Here is a 13,749-nt window from a genome sequence, read left to right as displayed (position 1 = left end):
TCATGAATTGATTTATAAAGAAGCTATAACTGTTGAATTGAGTTGTCTTGAACCATGGGGTGCAGAGTTACCAGGATTGCTGGATATGCTAGAGAAGTAAATGCATTATCATATCTGAATACTGATCTAAATTTCTCTAAAATTAAAACCATAAACTCATTGAGCAACTAGAGATATCATCATATGGTATTATTCTAAAACAAGTTCTCCAGTTTTTGGACATCTAATTAAAAATAAAAAACAGAAAGAAAATATGATGTTAATGCATAGATATAATTGCATTATTTCACCTGTCCTTTCATAACAACACATTCTTCTTGTCTGCTGTTTGCATGGGTTGGTTCTCCACGGAGCCACTTTGTGTATGTCACAGGCATCTTATCACTCCATTCAAAATACATTTGAATCCCGAGGTCATTCAAACCAATCCACAGCTCATCAGTTGGCTCTATGAACATAAATTCGGCTATGTTTTTATCTACATTGTAATAATCTTCAGGAGCAGGATTTTATGATGATGAGCTGAAATTGTTACATTGCATTACAAAGCCACTCCAGATAAATTGGTAATGTTGTCTACTTTAATGTCTATTTCATGTTCCCCCCTTCATTCAAGAAGAGATAGGAAATACCACCAGGAAAGCAAATCATTCTACTTAGCAGCAGTATCAGCTGCTCCTTTTGTGACCCCTGCAGTTACCCAATGCTGCAGTAACTGGGGCTGTGATTTCCTTCAAAAGATTTGTTGTAAATTAACAGCGATGATAAGTTAGTATCAGTCATCCGGCATAGTTTATGTATATTTATGTAAAAAGAAAAGGAGTACTTGTGGCACCTTAGGGACTAACCAATTTATTTGAGCATAAGCTTTCGTGAGCTACAGCTCACTTCAGCTTGCTTTGTGTGTATATAAAAAGATCTTCTACACTTTCCACAGTATGCATCCGATGAAGTGAGCTGTAGCTCACGAAAGCTTATGCTCAGATAAATTGGTTAGTTTCTAAGGTGCCACAAGTATTCCTTTTCTTTTTGCGAATACAGACTAACACGGCTGTTACTCTGAAACCTGTATATTTATGTGTGTGCTTACCTGTAAATATCCATATAAATTAAATATAAACCATTAAAAAGCTACAAAATTTCTAATATTTAAAATGATCCACATGTGCACATTACTGCCCAGTAGAAATACTCACTGTACCCAAGTTGAGACACTATAAAGCTGTGCTCTTCAATGTTGTGGATACTGGCCAGATCACCATCCTCCTTTGTACAAGAAGTCAATGCTTCTTTCCACATTTTGGGCTCACTGTGAATCATGTAACAGTGACCTGTGTATGGCAACCAGCCCTCTGGGCATTTACTAGATGCAGAGAACTCTAAAATAAATAAAAATATTTCAGAACAATTCAAGTTAGAGCCTGGAGTAAATGTGGTTAAATTTGAAATTAATTGTGAAATTAATTAAAAATAAAAGAAGAGTTAAGGTACTGGAAGTATTTTTTTCTCATTCTACATTTAAATATCTAAGGCTATTAGATCTATCTGCTATGATACACAGAATTTGGTGTAGAAAATATAAACATATTCAACCAAGACAGAAAAAAATGGGATCAATGCCAAATGGACTTCAGAGTTTGAAAACATCAACATTGCAAAATGTGCAAATTTGGACACATTATGTTTTATAATTCCAGATGTAATATTTTCACATAATGCATTGCATCTAATTATGTTTTGCATATTATTGCAACAGTAGCAATTACCTCTCAGCATATGTTTACTTTCTACATCATAGGTTCTTGTCAGGGTTCCCTCCCCACTCTGAACTCTAGGGTACAGATGTGGGGACCTGCATGAAAGACCTCCTAAGCTAATTTCTACCAGCTTAGGGTAAAACTTCCGCAAGACACAAACTCTTTGCCCTTGGAGGGTACGCTGCCACCAACAAGTGATTTAACAAAGAATCAGCAAAAGGATCACTTGGAGTTCCTATCCCCCCAAAATATCCCCCCAAGCCCTTACACCCCCTTTCCTGTGGAGGCTTGAGAATAATATCCTAACCAATTGGTTACAAGGTAATCACGGACCCAAACCCCTGGGTCTTAGGACAATAGAGAAATCAGTCACACTTTTAAAAGAAACAGAACTTTATTAGAAAGAAAAAAGGTAAAAGAAGCACCTCTGTAAAATTGGAAGGGAAGCTAATCTCACAGGGCAATCAGATTTAAAACATAGAGGATTTCCCTCTGGGCAAAACTTTAAAGTTACAAAAATAAAACCAGGAATACACCTTCCTCTCAGCACAGAGAAAATCACAAGCCAAAGCAAAAGTAAACTAATGCATTTCCTTGTTAGTGCTTACTAATTCTAATGGAGTTGTATTGACTGCTTTCTTGATTTCTCTCTGGCAAGCACACAGAACGGACAGACAAAAGCCTTCCCTCCCCCCACCCCCCCATAGATTTGAATGTATCTTGTCCCCTTATTGGTCCTTTTGGTCAGGTGCCAGCCATGTTACCTGAGCTTCTTAACGCTTTACGGGTAAAAGGATATTGTGCCTCTGGCCAGGAAGGATTTTATAGTACTGTATACAGGAAGGTTGTTACCCTTCCCTTTGTATTTATGACAGTTCTCATTAAATAATTTGTCAGAGACAGGATAGCTGTCTTTCTTTTCTCAGAAAAGTGGTGCTGCAGTAAATCTTTCCCTTTGCCAGTTACAGGATCTAATACCTAGGGACAAATTCCATTTGACTTTATCAGGAGGTGATATGAGCCTATACTGCAGTCTTTACAGGGCTTCCAGTGATCACGCTGCTGCTTGCTAAGGCCCAGATCCAGTGACCACTCAAGTCAAGGGGAATCATTCTTGGAAGGCCAGAACACATTGTAGCAGGTGCTAAACATCCTGAACTCCTATTGGGTTTATGCGGGGAAGCACAATCCATTTTATTTCTTTGTGAAGTTAAATTATGTCAGGATGTCCATGGCTTAGATCAGGGGTGACCAACCTGTGGCTCCTGAGTCACATGTGGCTCCTTGTATAGGCACCAACTCCAGGGCTGGAGCTACAGGCGCCAACTTTCCAATGTGCCGGGGGGTGCTCACTGCTCAACTCCTGGCTCTTCCACAGGCCCTGCCCCCACTCCACCCTTTGCTGCCCCCTCCCCTGAGCCTGCAGTGCCCTCGCTACTCCCCACTTTCCCTCCCCCGGAGCCACCTGCATGCCACAAATCAGCTGATCGGGAGTTGTGGGGAGGGAGGGGAAGGTGCCGGTGGGACGGAGGTGCTGGGAACGGAGGTTGGGGGGGAGCTGATGAGGGGCTGTTGACGTATTACTGTGGCTCTTTGGCAATGTACGTTGGTAAATTCTGGCTTCTTCTCAGGCTCAGGTTGGCCACCCCTGGCTTAGATGGTAACCTCTGTTTTTATAAATAAAAATAAATCATTTAAATTTAGGTGTGCACTGAGTTCTAGAAAAGTTGCCAAAGTTTAGACAACCTACTTTAGATTGATTAAATAATGGTATGCTTCCTAGACTGTCTAAAACAGGGAAATGGGTAGAATGGTTTGTTCTGTGCAACCAGCAAAATAGAACATATGCGATTTTTAAAAAGAATTACTCTTGGATGAAGCAACTTTGTCATTTCATATAAATAAAAATGCATTTCTGTGACAGATCTCTGCAGACCAAATCCATACAATTTAAATAAAAAGCTTTTACTATAATTTTTATTGACTGACCTACCTGAGGGAAGAGAGAAAGAATCCAAAGTGGAGTTTTTCCTTTTATAAATATAGCCAATTTTCTGATCACATTCACGGTTTTCCCATTTAGCACCTCCTCTAGGATTTAGTACTGAACACATTTTCTCAGGTTCCAGAGAAGTGTTTCCTTCAATAAATGAATTCAAAACCAGTGAATTTCCTTGTAGGCAGTGCAAATCCTCATGTTTTTTTGTACCTTTTCCCATATAGATTATGGACTCAGCATTTCACTGGTATTATTATTTTTATACTGTAGCTAAAGAAATGTGTTAAAATAGCTCTTTACTGGTCAATGTTCCCTTAAACATGTATGATAATATATGAATTCCAGAACATCTGATGTAATATTCAACTGGAGTCAGTTCATACTGATATTACTGCTTAACAGTCAACTTAATGAGACAAATTCTGCCCTCATGTTCTCTCATGAAATCTGAGGACACAATCTGGCCCAATATTTTTGTGCACTGCATATTCTCCTATTGATTCTTGTGCATAATTCTGGCTCATGCTAGGAATTATATATGTATGTATTGAAAGAAGAATATACCCCAGTGTTTGAATAATCAGACACTAACAATACAGAGAAATTGTATGCATTTAGGGGAAACATTCATATTCCTTTTATAAATTCTATTTACTGTTTAGAAAGTAAAAGAAGATAAGTGGAAAATCATATTTGCTAAAATTATTGGAAATAAGAGAATTTTATTACTGACTTATATGACCCATTGTCAAGGGAATGCAGAAACAACCTGGGTGAAGGCTGTATGAGGCCAAGGCACAATGCCCCCTTGAATCAACGAGGTGGGGCATGAAGTTTGATGGGACCAGCAGGGAATAGTCATACCCTGGAGTCCTGGGGAAGATATAGGCAGGCCAGACTACTCTGGAGCCTTCCTCCAATCATGGTGTCAGGAAAGGTAGGTAGCCATACACTCCAACTCTAAAGGAACTTTAAGACTTGGTGAGGCTTGGGAAAAGAAAATCAAATATATTTGCTCAGGAAGCAAATATAACGTTGAATAAAATTGGGGTTTGTGAGGCAGCTGAGATCATAACAAGAGTTTTGAATTTGAGCCACATCATTGTTACTATGACGACAGTAGAGATTACTTCAGGGCTAGAATGTAAATGCACGGGAACTCACATGGTCAAAGACTCTTTAGGATAAAAACGAGAAGAAAGTCTCAAAAATAAGGAGGAAAAACTCTGAGAGACTAAAACCCACTGCCACTGAGAGCTGACACATTGAGATGTTGTCAAATGGAAATGATGAAGTTTAAGGGGCACAAAGAGAATGTTAGATGTCTTAATTGGCTCAACATTACCTCTAAATACATTCCTTATGCAGCCCAGCTGTTACCCAGACAGAGGCTATATAGGATTTTATTGCATTTTACTTTTGATATAGGATTTTCTCTTACTTTTCTAATGAACTTGGTTTCCTTAAGATGATGATTTCTGGGGTTTTTTTTTATTTTCAGATTACACATTAAAAGCATAACTCCACTGTCAGATCTTTAAAGTGGAGCTCAGCTCCAACTATGATCTATTCATATGGCTCTCATTACAAATGCTATATTTATATGTGAGAAAAGTACAAAATTGTAACTGATATCCATTCAACATTCTAGCTGCAGATTTTTATCCTTAAAACCATTCTAAAAATTACCCCTACCTAGAGCCCAGTTTAAATATCTGAAAGGACTGCCACCACTCCATTGCCATCCATAGTTGAAATTCAGACTGTTAAGCCCAATCCAGAGAGCCGATCTCATCCTATCAATCAAATCTAAAGAACCAAAAGAAATGAAAATACATCATCACACATTTGTTGTAAAATACTTTACAGCCACAATGTTTTGAAGAAGCTAATAGTTGTCTGCTTAGTGGTTTCCAAAAGTCAACATGCTTTTTGTGTTGACTCATAGTAAATATGCTAAATTGTTATTAAAATATACTATTTAAAATTGAGCATTAATTGCAATTTAGTTATTGGTCATCTATGAGATGAGGATGACAAAAATACAAGTACCTTATTATTTGATCTGAATTTGACGCCATTCACCATAACATTTAGTGTTTGCAATAAGCTTTGGCAAAGAAAGGTATTAAGTGCTGCAAATTATATTTTTATTGCTAAATTCACTCTAAGTTTTGATGCACAATCATTCAAAGGCTTCATTCAAAAAGAGCCTATATTTATGTGCACAATATTTATGTGAGCTGCTGACAGGGTTAATCCAGTCAGGTGCTTTATATGAAAGGAAATTCCCGGAATGTTGTATGTATTGGAATTGCTATATGAGGAACAGCTGAATTTCCAGTACTGTAAGCTTATAAATGGCAATATCTAGTGTAATATGAACAAAATATCTCTTCCTTCAGTGTTATCATATCAAGAACATTTCCTGAACTACTTTTCTTTGAGATTGATCCAACTCCCAACTAAATCAATGGGAATCCTTGAATTTACTGTAAAGGGAATTGAATCAAATACTTTCTAAGCCATTTGAATGGTAATTCTACATCTTGTTTCAAAAACATAACTTTCTGTGTTTAGGTTTTTTTCCTACACGTTAGCACATATTGCTAATATTCAATACGCTTATTAATTACAATACGTGATTAAACCACTAAAAAGTTAGTGATCCAATCCAACACAGAAAAATAACTCGTTTTCACTCAGAATTGCTTTGGTAATTCACCTCTCAGATACATTTGCTCATGTATCTCTGTGATACTTAATAATTCTGCCTTCTGTTGCTGACAGCTTTTCCATACTTGGTGCCATGTAAGAGCTGATTGGAAGTTTATCTGGTAGTGGATGCCTGTCAAAGGGTCTGTAGTCCAAAATCTGTGAGTTTCATTATCTGCATGAGAGAAGTGGGATGCAATGTTGCCATTTATTATGACTAATGCATATAAAATGAATGATAAAATTTAACTGTGAGTGTACTTGTAAAGTCGCGCTGTTCCAACAGAGAAAACAGAATCCTCTCTTTAAAAGTGGGAGTCTGTTATTTTGCTCCATGGATTAAATCCTGACCCCACTGAAGTCAATGGGATGAGCCACTGATTTCAACAGGGCCAAGATTTCACCTGATATATTCAGTTTCATAGCTCAAATGTGACAATCTCGCAAAGAAAGAAATACAATGGTGCAAATCCTGCTCCTTCCTCCATGGCACTATACAGCCCTAGTCATAATAGATTTAACATGGTTCCACAACAAGGAGTAGAGAATAGATGAGAATTTGGGGTTCATGCCCACAGTATCTACACTCTCATACATGATAAAGCACAACTCTTGAGTGGCTCCCTATGCATTCCCATGCTGCCATATTTGGGAGGTGGGGTCAGGCAGGCCAAGGAAGGATTAGAGTTGACCCAACAGCCATTGCACCCTCAGGAAGGAGTTACTGGTTTTTAGTTTTATGGCCAAATTCAGCACTATGATGTTCATTGGCTGGTTAAGGCAAATTCACAGCTGCTTTGCATCACAGGAGTGGCACAAAACAGTCAGAGCAAACTGGGGAATCTGGTCTTTGACTTTCTCTCTCATTCTGAAAAAGCAAGGAAATTAACAGCAAATGATGACATTGATGCAATATTAAGGTTGAGATTGCATTTGCATTATCTTCTACAAATTCATAGTTCATCTTCCTAGTGTGACCTTCTCTCTAACCTCAGTATCCATTTTATGTATCCATTTTAATAGGGTCACAGAGTCATAGAGTTTAAGGCCAGAAAGGACCACGAGATCATCTAGTCTAACCTCCTGTAAATCACAGGCTGCCGCCACCACCAACACCCAGTACCAGCACACTAAGCACAATAACTGAAATAAAATCAAAGTATTACAACCCACAGGAGACTAGACTGCTATGTGCTACAGGCAGAGACTACGATGGACCGAGGTGCACCAGTGCTGGAGGCCTGTGCAATGGCAGGAAATGATTAAGTGAGCTACACCAGATAATCCTGGCAAGTGACCTTCACCCACATGCTGTGAAGAAAGGTGAAAAAAATCCAAGGTCACTGACTATCTGACCTTGGGAAAATTCCTTCCTGACCCTACATATGGCTGTCAACTGAGTATGTGGCTTTCCAGGACGATTGTAATGGCCTCATTCTACAACCCTTACTCATGTTGGCCCAGATTCTGTGTCCCATTCCATTCTCTTTGTGCCACGCAGGAGACTGCTGACATCTCCCAAGGGGATATACATCTAGCATAGCCAGCTCCTATGTCTAGGGTGCCCAGATAGCAAGTGTGAAAAATCAGGACAGAGGATGGGGAGAAATGGGCACCAATATAAGACAAAGCCCCAAATATCAGGACAGTCTCTATAAAATCAGGACATCTGGTCACCCAACCTGCAACTCCAACACAGCAGGCCTGCCAAAGATGGAGAGGTGATATACTACTGCTATCCATAGCTGGCAGTGAGGGAAATAGCCCCTGAGGCAACGGAGGCCTGGGCTACACTGGGGCGGGGGTTCGAACTAAGATACTCAACTTCCGCGATGCTATTTGCGTATCTGAAGTCGAAGTATCTTAGTTTGAGTTACCTTGCTGTCCTCACGGTGGCAAGTGAACCGCGGCAGCTTCCCCGTCAACTCTGCTTACTCCTCCTGCCGAGGTGGAGTATAGGTGTCGATTCGGGAATCGATTTATCGCGTCTAGACAAGACGCAATAAATCAATCCCCGATAGATCAATCACTACCTGCCGAGCCAGTGGGTAGTGAAGACATACCCTGATAGTGGCTGCCTGTTACACTGGTGGTTTTATGCTGACTACAGTAGAATTTAGAGTTGCCTAGAGATGCTGCTCAAAACTCTGCAGTTGATAACAGTCCCCAATTAACCAGAGTTCTTTTTCTATAATTATAGATGCACACAGGTAATATTTTATATGACTACCTTGTATTGCACTAGATTTTACATTAGTGCCCTGTAAGAAATGTTATAGGGTGGAGGTAGAGGATGATGCAAAATAAATCAGTTCAAGTTTTGTCTTGTGAACATAACGCTGTCAGTGACATTTCAACAGTGTTGTTCTGTTTCCTAAATATTGTGCTATTATATATTCTAAATCAACATTCAGAACTTACATTTTAATGGGCAAAATCCACACAATTGGTCTGTGTCAAAGTCTGCAGTTGTTCCACACCAGAGCAAGCCATCTGACCTGGCAGCATCTGTACACTCAGCATACCATTTACCACTCAGCTTGAAAGGGAATACGCAGGGTGCCCCATTGGCATTTCCTAGCAATGTAAACAAATCTGAGGATACAAAATGATAGAAGTCAGTATAGAAATAGTAATAAAAATAAGGAAGCTTGAGTGCCCAACTCTCTAATCCTCTGTATCACATGTGGGAGGGCCACTGCATGCATGGTCACTGATGGCCCACTGTTACTCTCAGAGCAGCATAAGACAGTCCAGGAAACACTGTGTGACTTATACATTTGTTCAGTAAAAAGAAAAGGAGTACTTGTGGCACCTTAGAGACTAACACATTTATCTGAGCATGAGCTTTCATGAGCTACAGCTCACTTCAACGGATGCATCCTGGCAGCTGGAAACTGAACCTTCAGAACTCATACTCATGAGCTGGTGGAAGCACCTACTTATTTTCACTAAATTCATATTAAGATTAGTTTCTTTAAACTGAAAAAATTGTGTTCCTCATATACCTTCATTTTTAATAATTGTATATTTTTAAGTAAATATCTTTTCAGTTCACCCTTAAAAGGACTTTTCATCTTCTAAAGTCACTTAAAGCATTTGGAGGAACTGTACACAGAATTGATTTTCTTTTCTGATATTAATGGGCCATCAACGTTGAAGTGTGAAGTAAGCAGAGATAAATTTGTGCCTCTCATCCAGTAACTACAAAGCAATTTACTAGCACGTATACTGCAGCTGAATAGACTAAAAGAGTTACACTTAATAATTAAAAATAATCTAATTCCATTTTTGCTTTACAGACAACACATTTTTCCTTCATGGTGCTGAACAAATGATACCATGGTTATGATTCGTGTGTAAAGTGAAGAGTGTATTTGCAGGATTGGGATGTATAAACCACCAGTCATGCTCTACCATAGTCTCACAGGAGAACTGAGTGTGGCTGATTATACGATCAGATGAATATAAATCAAATTACTCTGACACATACACAAATAAATTAGTTCAGAACAATGAAAAGATTAATTTTCAGACTTTACCTTCTGTCAAGGTTCCTCCCCCACTCTGAACTCTAGGGTACAGATGTGGGGACCTGCATGAAAAAACCTCCTAAGCTTATCTTTACCAGCTTAGGTCAAAACTTCCCCAAGGTACAAAATATTCCCCCCGTTGTCCTTGGACTGGCCGCTACCACCACCAAACTAATACTGGTTACTGGGGAAGAGCTGTTTGGACGCGTCTTTCCCCCAAAATACTTCCCAAAACCCTGCACCCCACTTCCTGGACAAGGTTTGGTAAAAAGCCTAACCAATTTGCCTAGGTGACTACAGACCCAGACCCTTGGATCTTAAGAACAATGAACAATCCTCCCAACACTTGCACCCCCCCTTTCCTGGGAAATGTTGGATAAAAAGCCTCACCAATTTGCATAGGTGACCACAGACCCAAACCCTTGGATCTGAGAACAATGAAAAAGCATTCAGTTTTTACAAGAAGACTTTTAATAAAAAATAGAAGTAAATAGAAATAAAGAACTCCCCCCTGTAAAATCAGGATGGTAGATATCTTACAGGGTAATTAGATTCAAAAATATAGAGAACCCCTCTAGGCAAAACCTTAAGTTACAAAAAAGATGCACAAACAGAAATAGTTATTCTATTCAGCACAATTCTTTTCTCAGCCATTTAAAGAAATCATAATCTAACACATACCTAGCTAGATTACTTACTAAAAGTTCTAAGACTCCATTCCTGTTCTGTCCCTGGCAAGAGCAGCATACAGACCGACACAGACCCTTTGTTTCTCTCCCTCCTCCCAGCTTTTGAAAGTATCTTGTCTCCTCATTGGTCATTTTGGTCAGGTGCCAGGGAGGTTACCTTTAGCTTCTTAACCCTTTACAGGTGAGAGGAGCTTTCCCCTGGCCAGGAGGAATTTCAAAGGGGTTTACCCTTCCCTTTATATTTATGACACCTTCATAGCCCTGAGAGCACAAATCATCTGTGGTTCCATAGATCTTCCACTTACTCCTCACACCTGATTCCTTCTGCAGCATAAGATTTCCTTTTTCTCTGCTGCCAGAGTTAAAAAACAAATCTTCTCCTTGGATTGCAAGAAGGGTTTCATTTCTGCATTCCCAGTGTTGGAGTTCACTTGTCTTGTTACAGGGATACAGAGTGATCATCACCTGGTCTTTCTTTGAAGGCACTCCCAAGCATAGCCTCAATGCTACACTCATAAGCTGGTGATCAGAGACCCACCTGTATTTTTGTGACTCAGTATCCTGGTTGCAAAAGGCAGTTGTGATGGAGCTAGAACTGTGAGCCTGTATGCAGCGCTTGAGGTCTTTATTATATATTAAAAATATTTCATTATCTGCAAAACAAAATGAGAATAATTAATGTGTTTGGGTGGAGAGAGGCTGAGGGGAAAACCATAAGCATATGTGGGAGGTGTTGCTTTATTGAATCAAGAGTGGGCCTTTTACTCATGGCAAGTGACTGTGGGTTCAAGTCTCACTTATAGTCACAGAGGCAGTATCTTCAGGAGCCTGAGTAGGAAAGGGGAAAAAAATATCAGGTGTGACTTGTGCATACACAACACAAAGAGCCAATCAAGCAAAGAAGAAATGTAACAATTTATATTATACCACATTTTAACAAAGCAATAATTATAATGGAACTTTCTTTTTTCCTTTAACTTTGTCCCGAAAAAAACACTTCTTCCAAGAAGCTTTTCTGGATGCACTAAATCATGCCTCAATAATAACTATGTGGATGACACCAGACAATCACTGCGCTCTCGAATGAACTCACACAGGAAAATGATAAAAGACAAAAATACCCTATCACCTGTGGGTGAACACTTCTCCAAAAAGAAAAGGAGTACTTGTGGCACCTTAGAGACTAACCAATTTATTTGAGCATGAGCTTTCGTGAGCTACAGCTCACTTCATCGGATGCATACCGTGGAAACTCACAAAACGATCACACTATATCTTACCTAGCAGGCCTCATCCTGAAAGGAAACCTGCACAACATTTTCAAAAAAAGAGGCTGGGAGCTTAAATTCATAACTCTGCTAGACAGTAAAAATCATGGGCTGAACAGACACACAGCATTTATTGCTTATTACAAAAATCTGTAACCCACTAACCCTCTCTTTTTGGCCCATGACTGCAGAGGTGTTAACAGGCCACTCTGCCTTGAATGGTCCCTTACAATATGTGCTAATTGCTTAGGCTAGATAAACAATCTGTTCCTCCTTGCATTTTGCTGTGACACTGGGAGCACCTTTCCCAGACCTGAAGAAGAGCTCTGTGTGGCTTGAAAGCTTGTCTCTCTCTCACCAGCAGCAGTGGGTCCAATTAAAACTTGTCTGTCTCATATCGTGGAGCTGACATGGCTACAACTACACTGCATACAAAAATAATAGCTTGTTATCCAATTTCCTATGTCCTTTCATTAGTGCAGTTACAGCAAGAGTCTAATATAACTTATACAATCAGATGATAGGCAAATTCCAGCTACAGCAACGAAACACACAATGTGGAAGTATGGTTAAGAAACATTACAATTCACATAAATAGGTAAGGCTAGAACTGGCATTTCCTCTATAGAAAGAGCTGTGTTCCATCTCCCTAAGTCTTCTAGCTCTGGAGCTTACACAAGTGTTGAAGGAGCTTGTGTGTGGCATTGTATACAAATTATTCAATGAGCTAATTTTTATATTTGTAAATAATTTGCATATAACCATAAATCTCATTTTATGGTCAGCACACCCTGCTCCAAGCTATGTCAAGGATAGGACACGGGGCAGGACATAGTGTTAGGTCATCTGGAGTAGATAGGAGATTCGGGTATCTGGGTGTTCTTTGGGTGTAAACAGAGTGCTGTTGGGTGACGGCTGGGTGTTCGGGTTTTGGAGTGGGAGGGTAGCTAAGTTGTTACTTGAGGGCTATGGTTGCTCGGTGATGGGTAAGGGGAGTTCTTTCTGGATGGTTGAGTCTGGCTGGAGGAGCCTGGGGACAGTTCTGAGCTGCCTCACATGTTGCCACCACCTGCTCCCACTGGCTGTTCCTTCCCTGCTCAGCTCCAACAAGGGGAATTCAGCAACAAGAGGCAGAGCAGCTGCCTGGCCTGGCAGAGCGGCTGCCACAGAAGCCCCTTTGTGTCAAGGCAGAACAATTACCCCCAAACTACAACCCAGCTGAGGAGGATCCATCCGAACTCTCAGAATGAGTGACAAGGCTGCCAAGAGCCTGAGCATCAGCTGAGGAAGCCTTTTTCTCATTTATTTGTTTTCATTGTGTATTCCTGTGTGGTCAGTACCAGGGGCCTCTTAGCTTCCACTGAGAAGAATGAAGTAAGATGGCAAATTGTTTTTAAATAGCTAAAACAAAACAAAAAACTAATGATGGGGCGGGAGTAAGGGGGTCAATTGCTTGAATCACCCATATAGATGTTAGGTGTATCTTGTTACCTTAACTTTTCTAAATCAAATGAATATACTGAATACACCTTTATGGAATTTTTAAATAAAAATAACCTCTTTTAGATGTATAATGGACCCTGGCCCTTTCAGCCCTACCTCTGATCAGTGATTTTAAACAAGTCCATTGCCCACAAGTCCATGCTGCAGATGTAGTGTGACAACAGAATTTCTTATAGAACAGAACTCTGTAGACAACTATTGTTACCAAACATTCTATTAAGTATAGTTAAGACTGAAGAGGAATTATGCTACATGATCACTAAATATTTCAAATGTGTGTGTCCA

At 39.8% G+C, this 13,749-nt stretch overlaps 1 pseudogene; it reads right to left on the bottom strand.

Annotated features, from left to right (window-relative positions):
- The window catches only part of LOC140906177 (macrophage mannose receptor 1-like), a 54,634-nt pseudogene that overhangs the window by 37,876 nt on the left and 3,009 nt on the right, over window positions 1-13,749 (bottom strand).

This window comes from Lepidochelys kempii, chromosome 2 (assembly GCF_965140265.1).
Source record: "Lepidochelys kempii isolate rLepKem1 chromosome 2, rLepKem1.hap2, whole genome shotgun sequence".
NCBI lineage: Eukaryota > Metazoa > Chordata > Testudines > Cheloniidae > Lepidochelys > Lepidochelys kempii.
This window is presented reverse-complemented; position numbering and strand designations above follow the sequence as displayed.